The 16,776-nt window shown below is 38.0% G+C and overlaps 1 protein-coding gene across 4 annotated transcripts in view; it reads left to right on the top strand.

Moving 5' to 3' along the window:
* The window catches only part of LOC134845553 (uncharacterized), a 53,639-nt gene that overhangs the window by 16,119 nt on the left and 20,744 nt on the right, over positions 1–16,776 (top strand). The gene's annotated exons all lie outside the window — the stretch shown is intronic.

The following is a 16,776-nucleotide window of genomic DNA, read 5'->3' as shown; positions in this document are numbered from 1 at the left end:
AAGTTGTCAAAATTATTGAAAGTTTTTTGAAAATCAGCCCCTCCCTCGAGAAAATCCTAGATCCGCCCCTGGTCAATTACACAGTTTGAGAAATTGTCTCGCATTAAAAATCACGACAGTGTTTGTGTAACGCTTCCTCATGCAAAGAAAAAAATATTCCTAACAGTCCTAAAACTTTCTAAAAAGTTTTTGGGGCATTTTTTTCCTTATTTATCCTCGGCGCCGCTTTGTTTATTGTTTAGTGTTTGTTAATTTCAATATCGGTGAAGCTCGAAAAAGAAATTCAGTCGAAGTAAAATTGCTTGTTCGATAATTTTTTTGATAGTTCTCAGGCCAAAAAAAATCCTTTTGATCCGACACAAAGATAAAAAATAATACCAGTTTTAATAATGCGCCACAATAACCTTCAAACCTATAACGGCATGTAACAGCGTTATTTTGAGCCAACTTTACAAAACGGGGCTATGATGGCCCAATTGTCGGCAGATAACTCCCAATTAGAACCAATTCGCCTAAATTGAGGCGGCTTTTGGAAACTATTTCTTTAGGAAAAATTGTGAGAGTATAAAAAAATCAAAATTGCAAAAGAAAAGATTAAAATTTTGAATTAGAGAATCAGTATAGAATAAAAAAGCACGAAAAGCGGCTGCAACTCTCCACGGCGTTCTCGCAAAAAGATTTTTTTCCTTTTAAGTGTTTTTAATTTACATTGAATGGGTTCTCATTTGAAGATCGCTTATGTTTTTTTTATATTTTTTTTCCGAAACAGATACTTTGCTTTTCAAATTTTATCAATTTTGAAGCAACAAGACTGTTCTTTAGAGGATGCTATCAATGTTTTACCTGTCCTTTACTGTATTTGGTTTTGTTAAAAAGATAAAATTTCAAAAAAGCAGATTAAATTTCGAAAAAAAAAACAGATAAAATTTCCGCTCACACGATACGTAAAATAAAAAAATATGCAATTTTGCGTACGAAAAAGTTCAACTGTTCACGCTCAAGTAAAGTAAATTAAATCAGAATGTGACTGGCCTCAACAAGTGTCTATCTTTTTCGTCACCCGGGCTCGAATCCCCCCATTCTCCGACCTTTATAAATGTAAAAACCGCAGGAGCTACATCACCATTTGCCCGTTTTTTTTTCTTTTTTCCTCTCTAACTTGGTTCAGACTTAAGACTGACCTTTAAAAAGAACACATTGCATCAAGGATAAATACCAGTGTTTTGAGAGCTTCCTTTCAGTCCTGAGAAATAAATTGTTGATGTTATGATAGATGACAAATGTCTGAACTTCCCGTTTTGGAAAATTGTTTACCAAAGACTTGTTCTTTATTATCCTTTCTTTGTTTTTTTTCTACAATTTGGAGATTAGAGTGAGCTTTTTTGGTGCCCACAATGGATACGATAGTGAACACAAGGCACTTAAAGCTGACTTCCTTGACACCGAGACAGCATCCAGAGCTGTTTTTTTTTCGACACAGAGATAGTGTATAGAGCTGTTTTTCGCGACACCAAGACAGTGCCCAGAGCTCTTTTCCTTGACAGAGAGGCAGGGTCCATGGCTGTTCTTCCCGACACCGAGACAATTCTAGAGCTGTTTTTCAAAAGCAGGGCCCAGAATTGTTTTTATTTGACACAGAGACAAAGTTCCAGTGGGCGGATCTAGGATTTTCTCGACAGGGGAGGGGGATTTTCAACAAGTTTTTGAAAATTTTGACTACTTTTTTTAAATCGACCAAACTGATTTTCGGAGGTCTCCTAAAGCAGTAAAATGACGGTGTTTGGAAGAAACTTTCTGCGCCGCAGGCAAATTTTTGAAAAAAAAACAGGTCAAAAAAGCCATTTTTGGGCACTTTTTGAAAAAATTTGACAAAAAAATTGCGTTTTTTTGGTGCACGCTTCCCTTCAAAGTTATATATATTGGCGCCAAAGGCGCCTTCAGAAAAATATTAGAGTCGGTCGGCCAAAAATGAATTTCTTAAAAAGTACTAAAGGGGTGACCCTTTTGGTCGGCAGGGGGTTGAAACACAGACGCAGTGTTCAGAGGGGATTTTCCGGACACAAACGCGGTGTGTAGACAAATGCAATGTTCAAATGTGATTTTTGGAACTTGAACGCGGTAATCACCGATAGTTTTACGGACACAGACGCAGTGTTCAAAGATGTTTTTTTGGCGCAAAGGCGCAGTTTTTAGAGGTGCTTTGGAACATTGTCGCAGTGTTTCGAAACTATGTTCAGATGTGTTTTTCCCGACATAAAATTCAGAATCTCGGTGATTGCTCAACCTGAAAATTTGTAATACCGTTCCAAAACTTCTAAAAACTTGATGCTATAAATTTGATAACGATGTTTTATACTGTTTTCTACTGATAGCAAGCTTTTAGCTCTAATTTCCCCCAATACTGAAAACTTTTGTCTGTTTGATCAAACCGAAGTTGTTAATTTTTCTTGATACTCGACTTTTTTGGGTCATTTCAATTCAATTGCAGTTCGTGAACTTCTTCCAAACATTTATTCGATGCCAAAAATTTTTGATAAAAAATCAGGGGTTGCAAAATATTGTAAACGGAAAATAGACAACGGTTTCGGAAAGTAGACAAAATGTTTCTGAACTTGTGTATAAATCGTACCTACTAACCAAATACCCAGAACCGGTATGAAAAAAACTCGATAGTTTCCAAAACTTCCCACAGAGTTTAATAAAACTGTTGTTTGATATCAAAAGCGGGTTAAGTGGCGTGGTAGAGTAAACTCAGAAAGATTGCTTCTTTTATAAATAATTTCAGCCTCCGTTTTGTTTCCGTGCGTGTGTTTGAATTCAATCTACCTTTGTATTTTTCAAACGCATTGAAAAAACCATCTAAATTTTGTTTTGTGGCCTTTGTGTTCATTCCCGAAGCTAGTTCAATACACCTCGAATTCAATTCTATCTACATCACTTTCTATCGTCACGTAACGACCGTGATATTTGCACGATGCCATCAAATAGAGAGCATAACAGTATGGATGATCTTAATCAAAGTTTTGAGAATGTAGAAAAGGAGTTAATTGTAACCGGTATTTTTGTTTTTAACGTGGTCAAAGGCTTTATTTCTCGTTTCTAATCGTAAGGCTAAAGGCCAGGTGCTTATTGAGAAGCTTACGGAGCTTGACCAGTCCCTCTGTCTGGAGTTAAAACTCTCAGTTTGCTAAGACGTCAGAGTGCTGATCTTAGTGCTCTCACAATCTGTAAGAAACTGAAACGTTTACCCCTTAAGCTTAGTAAAGTGTATGGCTTAATAAGGCTTAAGGCAGAAGCAATAGGTAGTCAGCTTTTCCGCCCTTCAATGCCTCTAAGCTAGCTAGTTTTTGAGTAGTCGGTTTATCGGCTTTCTTGAAGTGAAAACAATTTCCCCTTAAGTTCAACTTGAAGAAAAATTATCGTGAAGATGACAATTTTAAGAGTCATAGTTGCTGACGGCTTATGTCATACACCGATTTCTTTGAGCTTTGCATTCAAATTATAAAAAAATTCGTTGAACAAAAAATAGTCGGTGAAAGCAAGGAAGAAATATGCAAATGAGACAAGTAAGTTGTTCGAGTGCAGGGACAAAAAGTAATTTTTACAAAGATTTCAGGAACAATTTCTGTTGGCTAGAAAAATTGACGACCCCAACAAAACGTACCTTAATAAGAACTTTGGCTGCACAAACTATCAGCGATCAATGGTAGTTTTATACTTGAGGCTGAATTTGAAAAACTTTGAGCATATGAGACCAAAGTAAAGAGTCAGAAAGATGAAATAGCCGGCATCCTTAAGTCTGAATTGTTCCTTTGAACGAGAGGCACTGAATCTGAAAAGTCCAATAATGCTTCAATAAAATAAAACAAAGAAAATGCTGAACTCAAGCTCAAAATCCAGTCGGTATACAGCCGCACTGGAAGCTGAGGCCTCCAGTGCGGCTGTGAGATAAAACGCAGTCTCGCACTAAATGAGTTGCGGTACGGATAATTTGTCAGGCAAGCTATTGTAGTTGTTGAAATTTTTTTCAGATTTTTATCACCCAACACTATCCTGTATTGACCTCTTTAGTCTGAAATTGCAAATCAACTATTTCCTTGTTTGGACATAAAAATCGGTTCAAGATTTTTTTTCTCAAAAATGCTCAAATTTCCCTTTTCGTTTCTATGGTATGTTTACTTTTGCCTTGATCAATGTCTGAGTATTGAAAAATTTAAAGTTTTGTATTGCTCATTTTGCCAAAATTTATAAGTTTGATTCTTCCAGTATATCAGTTGTGTAAGACGACTCTGAGACGATTCAGATCTTTTCCGATACATTGTAAATGCTAGAGAGTCAAACCTTTAGTTACCTAAATTTTGAGTGAACCAATGGTTTTTGTCACTTGTGATCGGTTACCAACACACCGCATAAGTTTTGAAAAAATTGATTTGAATTTTTTTTTGATTTATGGGAAACTGCTAGTCATACACTTTCCATTCATGAAAAATTACTTATCATATACTTCTCATGCAACTTTTTGTAATTATGGAACTGCTAAAAAATGCATGATTAGCATTCTTCCATATATGGAAATTGTATGGTTAGCATTTTTGGTCAACCCGGGATGCTTTCTTGGTTGTTTTATGTACTCCTCTCTATGCCTCCATTATCCATTGTGTAGTTTGTTTTTCCTTGATGGTTTTAAAGAGTGCAATTTCAAATACTGGCATTTAAAAAAACTTTGAGTCTCTTCTGCACCTAAGTACTTATGATTGCTTTTTGTTAGTTGCTTTTTTCTGTTGCTGTTAGTTGCTTCACAAAGGACCCCTCGTACCCAAGTACCATTTCAAAAGCACTCATGCGCACTCCTGGTTTTCACTTTCTCAGCAGTCACTTCAGTAAAAAGCGCAACATTTGACCTATGTTATTATAATTCGTGACTTTTGAAATTCCGAGTTCTAAATATTTTTCACTCTGCACTCAATTAAAAAAATTCAGTCTGCCTATTGTTTGCTCGCTATTTTCAAACAAACCACGTGCTTCAAGGGTCCCAATAAATTTTTTTTGTCATGTCGGCGCTTGGTAGAAAAAAATGCCATAAAGGACAACTTCGAAATCAGTATTTCAAAAAATCATCGGCGTAACTGAATTGTTTTTTTTTGTAAAATTGTTGCATAATCAATTTAGGTTTCTCTCACAATGTACTAATTGTTTTTTGCATCTTTATTTGTGTCGAAATATAAGTTTCAAAAGAATTTTGGGCTCATTTGTTTAATTTACAATTTGAAAAAAAAAATTACGTATAAAATTTTCTATTATTTTTATGACACGTGTGTAAATATAACTTTAAGTGATACAATTAGGCACAAAATTATTTGCCGAAATGCGGCAAAATTGAACCAAAACTGAATTTTTATGTTTTTGATTCGAATTGCAGAAAAAGTAAAATTTAACAGTACAAAAGTTTTCCTATTTACTAGTCGACAATTTTAGAAGCCAAACAAATGCAACTAAACACAAACGAAAAATGAAGCTGTGTAATTCCAAAACTTTTTTGTTATGAGAAAAACCGTTTGATGATGTCATCCGGCATGGATAGACAAAACTCCATACAAAATTTATTATGTATTTATATACCATTTATGTTTTGATATTATATAACATTTATATGTACTGGTCGATTAACTTTGATACGAGAACGGCGTCTACACAAGAATTCTTGACAATTTTGGAACATATATTCGTCATGACACGGATAATAGCGTTTGAAAGATATAACTTCATTTGTCGTAAACACAAGAAATCGGAGAGTTTAGAACAGTTCCACGCGAATCTAGTAGAACTAGCTTCGCGGGCTGATTGTGGCGACCGAGAAAGTGAGTGGGTAAGGGACTTGTTTACCGACCACATGAACAATGAGAAAATTGCAATGGAATTATTAGCCCAAGCGCATACGCCGCAGGAGGCCTATAAATACGCGATTCGACGCGAAAAAGGAACTGAACACAGCCGCACAATGAAAGTAAATCCAATTGCAGGGCAAACAGTTACGCCCCCAAAACAAGAACCAATACGTTATGTCAATACACGTGGCAGACTAAATCAACAATATAACTTAACTAAAATAATCAACGAGGCTGGGGAAATTTTCGCGGTCGTCAATATCCACGTGGATCACAAATCACAAGGGGTCAACAATATCAACAGCAACAACGGAACAATAATTCAAAACAATGTTTCAAATGTGGAAACCAATATGGTCCAAAACATCTACAATCTTGTCCAGCAAAAGACAAAATTTGTTCTAAAAATGCAAAATGTGGACATTTTGCGAAAGTTTGTCGTTCCACAAACGTCAATTATCTCGGCAGCATCGATGAGGAACAACAAGAAGAAAAAGCAACAGAGAGCACGGGGACGGATACCGACCCGGTGGCTTACTCCGAGTTCACAACAAACAATGGTTGGGAAGATTACCAAATAGATGATTTCTCGGTAATGGCATTTTCAGAATCATTTGAGATTAAGGACACCAAAACAATATCAGAAGACGATTTAAATGGACACATTGTAAAATTGAAAACAAATACAACATAATTATTCGCAATTGCTGACTCAGGTAGCCCTATGTCTTTTCTCAACGAAAAGACGGCACAAAGTTTGCAACAAAACAGTACATCGGCAAAATTCAAAAATATTCCCCCGGAGGATACAGCTAGAAATTTAGCGTGTTATAATGGCTAATATATTCAACCTAAAGGAAGACTGATATTAACGATTGAGTCTGGGGATGGAAAATTCAACCAGCTTCGTTCATTATAGTGGACAACCAAAAAGCCAAAATATTAGGACGGAACTTACTACCACGCATTGGCATCAAGCTAATTCAGGACAAACCAACTCAAAAGGTACTCAACGTACAACAAGTGGACGAATCGAACCATGAGGTTAAACAATGGTTTAAGATAATTTTCAACAACTATGCGTACGTATCGGAAAATCAAAACATCATGTAATGAAAACCCAATTCAATATGGACTTTGAACCAATACATCAAAAGGGCAGACGCATACCCATACATTTACAAGAAAGAGTTGAAGCTGAACTAAACAAGTTGATCGATCAAAAACATATTATTAAACTCGATAAGTGCTCAGACAAACAATTTATCAGTCCAGTAGTTATCATTGTCAAAAAGGACCAGACGGTTAAACTAGCACTGGATTCGAAGAAAATAAACAAATATTTACACAAAAAGAAATATCAGATGCCAAACATAAATCTCCTGCTGGACAATATTGCACAAGTAGTGAAGTACGACAAATCGAACCAAACACTATTCACAACACTTGATCTGCGATACGCATATTCACAAATCCCGTTGGATAAAACAACACGAGAACACTGCAACTTCAGCCTAATTGGGGGAAGTGCCACCGGACATATATCAATTCCAAACAAGATTTTACGGTCTTACTGATATGCCGGCAGAGTTCCAAAAAGCAGTGGATCTGACACTCACAAATTGCAGCAATACATATGCATACCTTGATGATATTCTAATCATAACAAAAGGAACACTTGAGTCTCACCGACAAAAATTCCAGACGGTGCTGACAAAACTAGACGAGGAGAATCTTGCAATTTTATTGGACAAGTGTAAGTTCGCATGCCAATAAGTTGAGTGGTTGGGCTATACCATCAATAGCGAGGGAACTAAACCACTCATAAAGAAAACCGAAGCAATTGAAAAATTATTGCCTCCCAAAAGATTTAACCAACTCAAAATCTTCTAGGGGTCCATTCATCACCTTACAAGATATATACCAAATTTAGCATAAACAGTAGACTATTACTAAGAAACGCTGAAAAGAACAGACCTATTAATTGGTTACCTGAACACAACTCAGCTTTTAAAAACATTATACAACTCGTGGCAAAAACCACACAAAACAAACACTTTGATCAGTATCTAGAAACTCGCATCGTCTGTGACGCATCTAACACAGGGTTAGGTGCAGCGTTAGAGCAACATTCAGCAGAAGGTTGGGTAGCTATAGCATATGCGTCACGCTTCTTAAATTCCCTTGAGGAGAAATATTCAGTAAATGAGTTAGAATTATTAGGAGTTGTGTGGGCAATAAAACACTTTAAATACTACTTATACAGCAAACATTTTACCGTCATCACTGATCATCAATCACTAATTAGCGCATTAAACGCCAGCGAACGATCAAAGAAAAGTCAAAGCCGTCTCACCCGCTGGATTGATAGATTAATACCATTTCACTTTGATATCAAACATCTCGCAGGGAGTAAAATGGGATTATTAGACTATATGTCACGAAATCCCTTACCCCCCAGCGAGTATGATGAGGAATTTGTAGTTGCGGCAAATACCACATTCATAAACAGCCTTGAAATGATTGACAATGTCATCCTAAATCCATTGGCCAATCACAACAAAGCACCATATGACCTGATCAAAAAACGCACGGAAAAAAGGGCTAATAACTGCTAGAACAAACGCTCAATTAACAACTAAACATTACAAACATTCCACCAACGGTTAAATGCCACCCAAAAACAAAATTCAGTCTAATTCAAACTTTGTTCAAAATCAGTCAAAATTTTCTTCAGCTAAGAATCAGTCAACACTCTCACACTCAAAAATTCTCAACACAACGAGCGATCGGTCAACACGATAAAATTTCAAAACATGAGTCGAAAACATACGCGAAACTTCACAGGCAGTTTCATCCCGAAAGAGTTAAAAACAAACGAAGCACGCGGTCGTGCAGTTTCGATCGATTGGACGAATACTTCAGACCGAGAAGAGAGTCTCTCTGACCCAAGGTGGCACAAACGACCACCAACAAAGGACAGGCAAATGAAGAAAAACAAATCGTCACCGAAACACACGCCAACCACAAAAGTGATCGACGCAAGAAATCTGATCACAGGGACAAAACTACAAAATTCCCGAAGACACCAAAACAGAAACAAAAGGAGGCAGCTCACAAACAACTGTGCCACTGATAACTCAGGCAACAACAGCTACACAAACAACGCCGAAAAACGAGATGGAAATCGAGAAATCCTCCACATCAACTCAAACAAATAGTAACACCAAATTCAGCAGGAACAAGAAAAATATGTCAGCCGCGTGGATCCTACTGTATGCCTACAAAAGGAAACATCACCCAACGTAGAACCCCAGACAATGACTACTTCACTACAACTTGAGGCCAGCCACACGGAAATAATGGACACCGTGGTGACCATTGTGGAGAAAGCCACCGAAACGGAGGAGGACACACCTTTGTTTCGGCGCAAACTACAAAGAGTGCTAGGAGTCCCATTCATCGTCGCCGCCACCAAGAAGGACAGAAACTTGCGACCACTGATAAACTTCGTCAAGAAGCGGGACTGGGATGCCATCAAAGCTTCATATGGCCAGTACTGATTCAATATACGAAATCGCCACCATGTTCGAGAAGACTGCTTCCTAGTCGATGAAAGGATCGTAATCCCTTCACAACTCCGACAAACAATACTGGAGAGTCTTCATCTTACACACCCGGGATTGGCAGCCATGTTGAATCTGAACCAACATATCTGGTTTCCGCACATCCATTGCGCAATTGTGCAGATGGCACAAAACTGCAAACAGTGCACGGAGTAAGGTAAAAATTTAAAACCCATCCTAGGCAAAAATTCGTCATTCCAAATGGAACCGGTAGTCGAACCCAATGAGAAAATACAGTTAGATTTTGCGGGGCCTCTACGAGACGAACTAAATAGAGATGCTTACATTCTAGTAGCAATCGATAAATGGTCAAAGTTCCCGACAGCAAAAGTTGTTTCAAACACAACAGCAGATATTGCGATAAAATTCATGCAACGATAAATTTCTAATAACGGGGTAGCCTGTAGATTGAGATGTGAACAAGCTAAAGTTTTTCGAGGGAAAAAATTCCAAATTTTCTGTAGGTCAAACAACATAAAACTACTTTTTGCACCTGTAGTTGATCATAGAGCTATTGGGGTTGTTGAATGGATGTTTCAAACAATTAACATACAAACCTAAAGAGGAATTAGTCTCCAAACGGAGACCGAAAAGACAACTAATCCACAAAAAGAAGACGACCTGTCTTCCACATCGGAGGAAAATAACTCACCCTCACCGATGCGACAGAACCAAAAAATAACACCGCCTGGAATAGCAACAAGGAAGTCAACAAGGGCCTGACAGGCGACTCTAGCAAAAGCTTTAGGAAACCCTATCCAAATCAACACTATACAGAACATAAGCAAAGCAGGGACGAAGCATTTTGAAATCGATTCACCGCCCGAGAAAACGCCAGATACACCAAGCCTGAAAATTTTAACCCAATAATTGGGATTTTCCGAAAAACCCCCGGAATACAAAGCCTGCATACAATTCATCCAGGCAATTAACTTCTCCAGCGGAGGCCAATGTCGGAAAGATGGACAATGATGTTATATATAGCAAAGCTTCAAAAAATATAGAAGATCCAGAAAACGAACAACTAAACAATGAAGAGGAACACGGCGCGATAGATGATATCAATGACTACGACATGGGAGAACAAAGAGGAGGGAAATAAAGATAGAAAAAACACAGGATAAACAGTCCTACGGGGACGTTAGAACTCAAATAAAACTTAACCATTTTCTCGAGGAGGAGGAATGTCATCCGGCATGGATAGACAAAACTCCATACAAAACTTATTATGTATTTATGTACCATTTATGTTTTGATATTATATAACATTGATGTGTACTGGTCGATTGACCTTGATACGAGAACGGAGTCTGACGAGAAAAATATATTATTCTGTTTTCTAATCGCAGGAAAAACCAAATTTTCTGAACATACTGACTAAGTAAACTACAACTGTTGGTGCAAAAATGTATGCATTTTTAACTCAGACCTGTCCACATAGAAAATGTATGTAAGCTTTTCTGTTGGTTAAAGAACTCTTTTTTGCTGACAATATACAAACGTCGAGAGCTTCATTTTAAACTGAAGGACTCTTTTTTAGACCCTCTTACAGCCTAAAAAGTGACAAACATCCTCTTGCGGCAAAAAAATTTCTTTTCAGACAACGTAAAAAAGTTTAGTTTGACAACCCACAATTGGTCACCCCGATGTTAGTCCATTTGAAAAAGATGGTGAAAACTTTTTTGAGGGCAAGCATCGATTTGGAGTTTTGTTCTTTTTTCATATTTGATACAATTTCCCAAAAAACGCATGTCGACAGTTTTTCTACCAGTAGTCGGAATAACAATAATGAAAAACGATCTACCACATTTTAGAATGTGCTGTTCTCAAAAATTAGCTTGGGAGGTTTGGATGTTGATTATGGCTAAATTTTCAAAAGCAATTCTATCATGATAGTTTATGACAGTTTTCAAAAAAAAGAATTTCTAGAAAAATACATTTGAAAAATTAAATTGCATTTTATTAAGATAAATATGAAAAATTTTGATTCAATAGAAGCATTGAAACTTTCTGGCTCACTTCAATTTTTTTCTGATTCCACTTTTTTTTAAATAAAAAATCTACAAAAAACTAAGTATATTTTTATTATAACAAGATAGAGTGCTTTCTTTCCAAAAAATTGCAACTACATAAAATACAAAATAGTTGTTTTGTAAGTTTCTGGGAAGTGCTTTGTTAACTTTGATAAATCGGGGGGCTCGACTTAAAATCAATTGGTAAACTTTTGACATACGCTAATTTTCTTCGAAATATTTGCACCACTCTCGTACTACGTCAAAAGATTTTATTAATGACGCAATATGGTTCCATTAATCTGCCTTCAGCTCCATTATGGCCCGGCGAAAGCTAATGGGTTGAGTTGTTAAATTGCTCTCCGTGGTACTTAACAGCCACTTAAAGATCAGTGCTGCAATCAATCACTCTGACATTATCCGGCTAATCGGATTTTGGTGATGCAATAATGACTTCTCAGATGAAGAGAAATTTAAAACGTTTTTAGAAAGTGTAAAATTTATCTTTTTTGTTTGTTCATGATTTATATGCAGCGGATCCATTTTTTCAATGAATAATTTCGGAATAAGTTTGCTAGAAACGATCATTTTTTGATGATAAAATGACTTCTACTATACAGAATATTGAAGAAAAACTGGCAAATTATTTCAAAGAGGCGTGCAAACGGGCAAAGAGGGATCACCTATCGAATTGAGTTACAAATCGGTCAGCTAAGTCAAGTAAATTTTGCAGCACAAAGAAGGCAATTAGAGTTACGGACGCTGTTATGGAAATATCTACAGTACCATCCATCGAAGTGTCTTTGAGCGCGGAAGAGCTGAGTGGAAAAAGTATCTTCAAAACAAGATCCTGAAAAGCTTACGTGTGTGCAATCGTGAAATCCATTTTGCAAAATTGGGTGTCATTTCAAGAAGCGTTGTGCACATTGTAACATTGTATCATTGTGACATTAGGATGCACATGTAACTTATGGTCTAACTAATATAAGTATTAGTTATTATTATGCTTTTGAACATTATCCTGCATGGAAATTTTTGTAAAAATTATGCGACAGTTTTATAGCTGTAAAACGTTTGCCAGCATGAATGAGAAGCCAGAAAGCTTGAGTTAAAAGGAAATGTGAAACACATGGGGCAAAATCTGGTTGAATAAAATGGAAAATTATTGTAGACAATTTGAGAAAACATATAGTTCAGTTTTTGCTGGAGAAAAAGCCACTACGGAGAAAAACCAAGTTTGATCAGCAAAACAAGTTACAGAATATAGCATTGCCCGGGTTACCTGTCCATGGAAGTCCATCCCTGGAGCCATCCCTGCAGCCAGATCTGGCCAGGGGAAAAACCATGTCAGAGTCTTGCAATGATTACTGTGACCGCGCTCAACTCAAACCCTCTCACAAAAAAATAAGTAAAACATGACTTAACCAAATTTAATTAATTCTAGAAACGGCAAAAATCGCAGAATTTGTCGATATAAACAAACAAATCAAACAACAAAATTGGCACGGCTTAACGTGTTAACATAACAGTTTTTTTTGTGATATACGGTAAATCACATACATACGGCAATAACCTATCAGAAAAGGTCAGACAAAGTCAGACAAGGTCATTTTGCTATGTTTTTTTATTAGTTTTAGTTATACATACATTTTGGTTCAATTTAAAAACACTAGTTGTTTGGGGGGCTCGAACCAGCTCTTTTTCCTTTTCGCGCCCACCTGCAATTTTTATAATTAAAAATTTTGTTCGCATTGTCCGATTGTCTTGAAAGTTGGTATGCAAATAAAAAAGGCCATGACAAACATATTGTTAACATAACAGCCTTTTTGTGATATATGGTAAATCACATACAGACGGCAATAACCTGTCAGACAAGGTCAGACAAGGTCATTTTGCTATGTTTTTTATTAGTTTTAGTTATACATACATTTTGGTTCAATTTAAAAACACTAGTTTTTTGGGGGGCTCGAACCAGCTCTTTTTTCTTTTCCGCCCACCTGCAATTTTTTTATAATTCAAATGACTGTTTGCATTGTCCGATTGTCATGAAAATTGACATGCAAATAAATTAGGCCATGACAAACATATTTGGGCTTCTTAATAAGCCTTGTAAAAGCACTCTTTAGACCATAAAATTGATGCTCATGTGAGGTAGGGGGGAGGAGAGAAAAAAGAGCCTCGAACATACGCAGAAGCGGTCTGCTCAGCTTTTTAGGCTTTGTTCGAAACTACTCAGCCAGCTGGCCTTAATATACTTTAGTTCATTTTACTCGGTTTTATTTTCTCGCTTATGAGAGGGTATTTGCGTGTCAACGTCCTCCGTCCCCAAGGAAGCGAGGACGGGCGCGAGTCTTACTGCCGGACGGGCAATGTCACCATTCAAGATTTTTAGCACGGTGGAATCGTCCACCCCGTCTTTTCCGAAGTTAAGCGTTCTAATGCGTGCTAAAGGATAAAAACCTCGGGGGTGGGCTGACTCTACTATCCACACTAAATCGTCTGTCTTGTTTTCTGTGGTTGAAATCTTCCGCAAAGCTTAAGGAGAGGAATTTTACACTTGGCTGTCAAAGCAGGAAGTAGTTAGGCATAATAGCTTCCAATTTATCCGGATCACTGTTTTTTGAAGTCAGTGGTAGCGCATTTAAAGATTGCTCGACCAGGCAGAAAGTTGTATCGAGTACTTCTGGCGTTAGTTTGCGTGTTCCCAGTATCGGATAGAATGCACGCTTAAAGGACCTTACCAGACGCTCCCATGAGCCACTAAGACGAGGCGCAGTAGATGGACTGTATTTCCATTTTATGCCTTTTTGTACTAATTCGCTGGGAGCCTGCTGATTCCAAGCTTGGATGCATTTCATCAGTTCCTTCTTGAAGCCGACAAAATTGTAACGTTATCCGACCAGATGACAGACGGATTTCCGCGGCGGGCAATGAACATCTCAATACACATGACGCACGATTTGTCATCCATAGAAGGTACAGTTTCAATATGGACCGCTTGTGTCGTCAGGCAAGTAAAGAGAAAGTACCACCACTTCTCTGAGATCCTACGGACAAATACATAAATTGAGCCGAATAAATCAACTCCGCAGTAACAAAAAGCAGGTTATTGGTACCCTAAACGTTCTAGAGGGAGATCCAACATCATGGGGTTGACGCGCTTAAGTTTGCAATTTCGGCATGGAATGCATCTATTTTCAACTTCACGATGGGTTGATGTCATTTTGAAGTCGGTAAACCGAGATTGGATGACTGCGCGCATATAATCAAACGACTGATGGTGATACTTGAAATGAAGATAGCGAACTAAAGGTTTAACCAGATAGGACGAGCATCTAGTATCACAGGATGCTTTGCTTCGAAACTGGTTTCAACAAGACGCCGAATGCGACCAATTGAGCGTAAAAAACCATTTGGCACTATGAATGGCGAACAAACCACTTTTCGATTGGACTTATTTACGGATTTGTCTTTGTCGAGCAGTTTAATTTCTGCAGGGAAAGAATCGATTTGGGAGAGCTGAAGACGCTTTGCCTCGAGTAATTCAAGCTCCGAAGGGTCGGTTACACTTTTATCAGACGAACGGAAGTGAGCGTGCTTAGGAACAAGCCTTAGAGCATATGCTGCTATGCGCAAGGGTTTAGGAAAAAAACTGTCTTTTCCCAGTTAATGATAGGACTATCGGCTCCTGTATCTGATTTGTTAATAAGTAGAAAGAATCCAACAACATCTGCAGCTGATTCTTTGTGGCGTATTTAATTTACAACATCTACATATGGTTGAAATGGCCAGACAGCAGTTTTTGAGAAACTCGGTCCCTTTACCCTCAGTTTTCACGAGGCGCTTCGGATGCAACCCCACGTGAACCACCTGTGTCTGCGGGTTTATCACCGGTTGCTATGTGATACTAATTATCTACGGTTGTTGATTCTAAGATCTCGCCAACTTTATTGGCTACAAAGACGGGTTTCTTGTCATCTGTGACGAACCACTGTAAAACAGTTGTACTGTCAGAAACATGAATGTTTGGGCTATCTGACTGTTCAAGGCTTTATGAATGTCTTCTTAAGGCCGAGTAGCCAATAAGACAGCTTGCAGTTCGAGCTTGGGTATAGACATGGCTTTAATTGGCGCTAGGCTAGCCTTTCCAAACACGAAACTGACCTCTGTCTCCTGAGGTTCTGACAGGCGACCACGAAGAAACCCAACCGCACAAAATACTTCCAGCGAACTGTCGCCAAACATAGTTAGTTCTACCGTATCTACAGGCGCATTAAAATAAGCGCGAGGGATGGTCACTTTTCCTAGCAATGGTAAGCGTGAGGGCCACTGGAAAGACTTGTCTTTAATGTCATCAGTCTAAAGATTGTCCAATTGTTGAACTTTAGGACGCCAAATTTCCCTTTAAATTTAGGCGAGCTTGTACCGTATACGGCGCAACAATGATGGCACAAAACTAAGGATGGTTCGTTGTGTGATGTTTTTCTGCTTGTCAAGAGTTTTATCTCGACTTACTACCAGGGTGTCTTTTATGTGATCCCATTTCAGGCCTAGGGCATGAGACGAGCTATCGGAACTTACGAGTTTTTCCTTAACTTTTTCGATTTCTTTGCTAGTCAAGCTCAGCTTCCTTGAGATCTCAGGAGCATTACTGATAAATTTGGTCAACTTAAATCCTCCTTTAGTAAACTTCTTTATTAATTCTCTACTTAGGTTCACGGCTTGTTCAGCATTTGGCATGGAGTCGAAGAAGTCAGTCATGAACTTTTTTTGCAAACAGCTGCTGCGGCTGTACGTTCATTGGAGTCATTTTCTTTAGCTGAGCTTGTACCGTATACGGCGCAACAAGACCAATGGGGTCCAACAATGATGACACAAAACTAAGGACGGTTCGTTGTGTGATGTTTTTCTGCTTATCAAGACTTTTATCTCGACTTACTACCAGGGTGTCTTTTATGTGATCCCATTTCAGGCCTAAGGCATGAGACGAGCTATCGGAACTTAGGAGTTTTTCCTTAACTTTTTTTGGATTTCTTTACTAGTCAAGCTCAGCTTCCTTGAGATCTCAGGAGCATTACTGATAAATTTGGTCAACTAAAATCCTCCTTTAGTAAACTTCTTTACTAATTCTCTACTTAGGTTCACGGCTTGTTCAGCATTCGGCATGGAGTCGAAGAAGTCATACATGAAAACTTTTTTGCAAACAGCTGCTGCGGCTGTAGGTTCCTTGGAGTCATTTTCTTTAGCTGTTTG

Source organism: Symsagittifera roscoffensis, chromosome 5 (genome assembly GCF_963678635.1).
Source record: "Symsagittifera roscoffensis chromosome 5, txSymRosc1.1, whole genome shotgun sequence".
In the NCBI taxonomy this organism is placed as follows: Eukaryota; Metazoa; Xenacoelomorpha; order Acoela; family Convolutidae; genus Symsagittifera; species Symsagittifera roscoffensis.
This window is presented reverse-complemented; position numbering and strand designations above follow the sequence as displayed.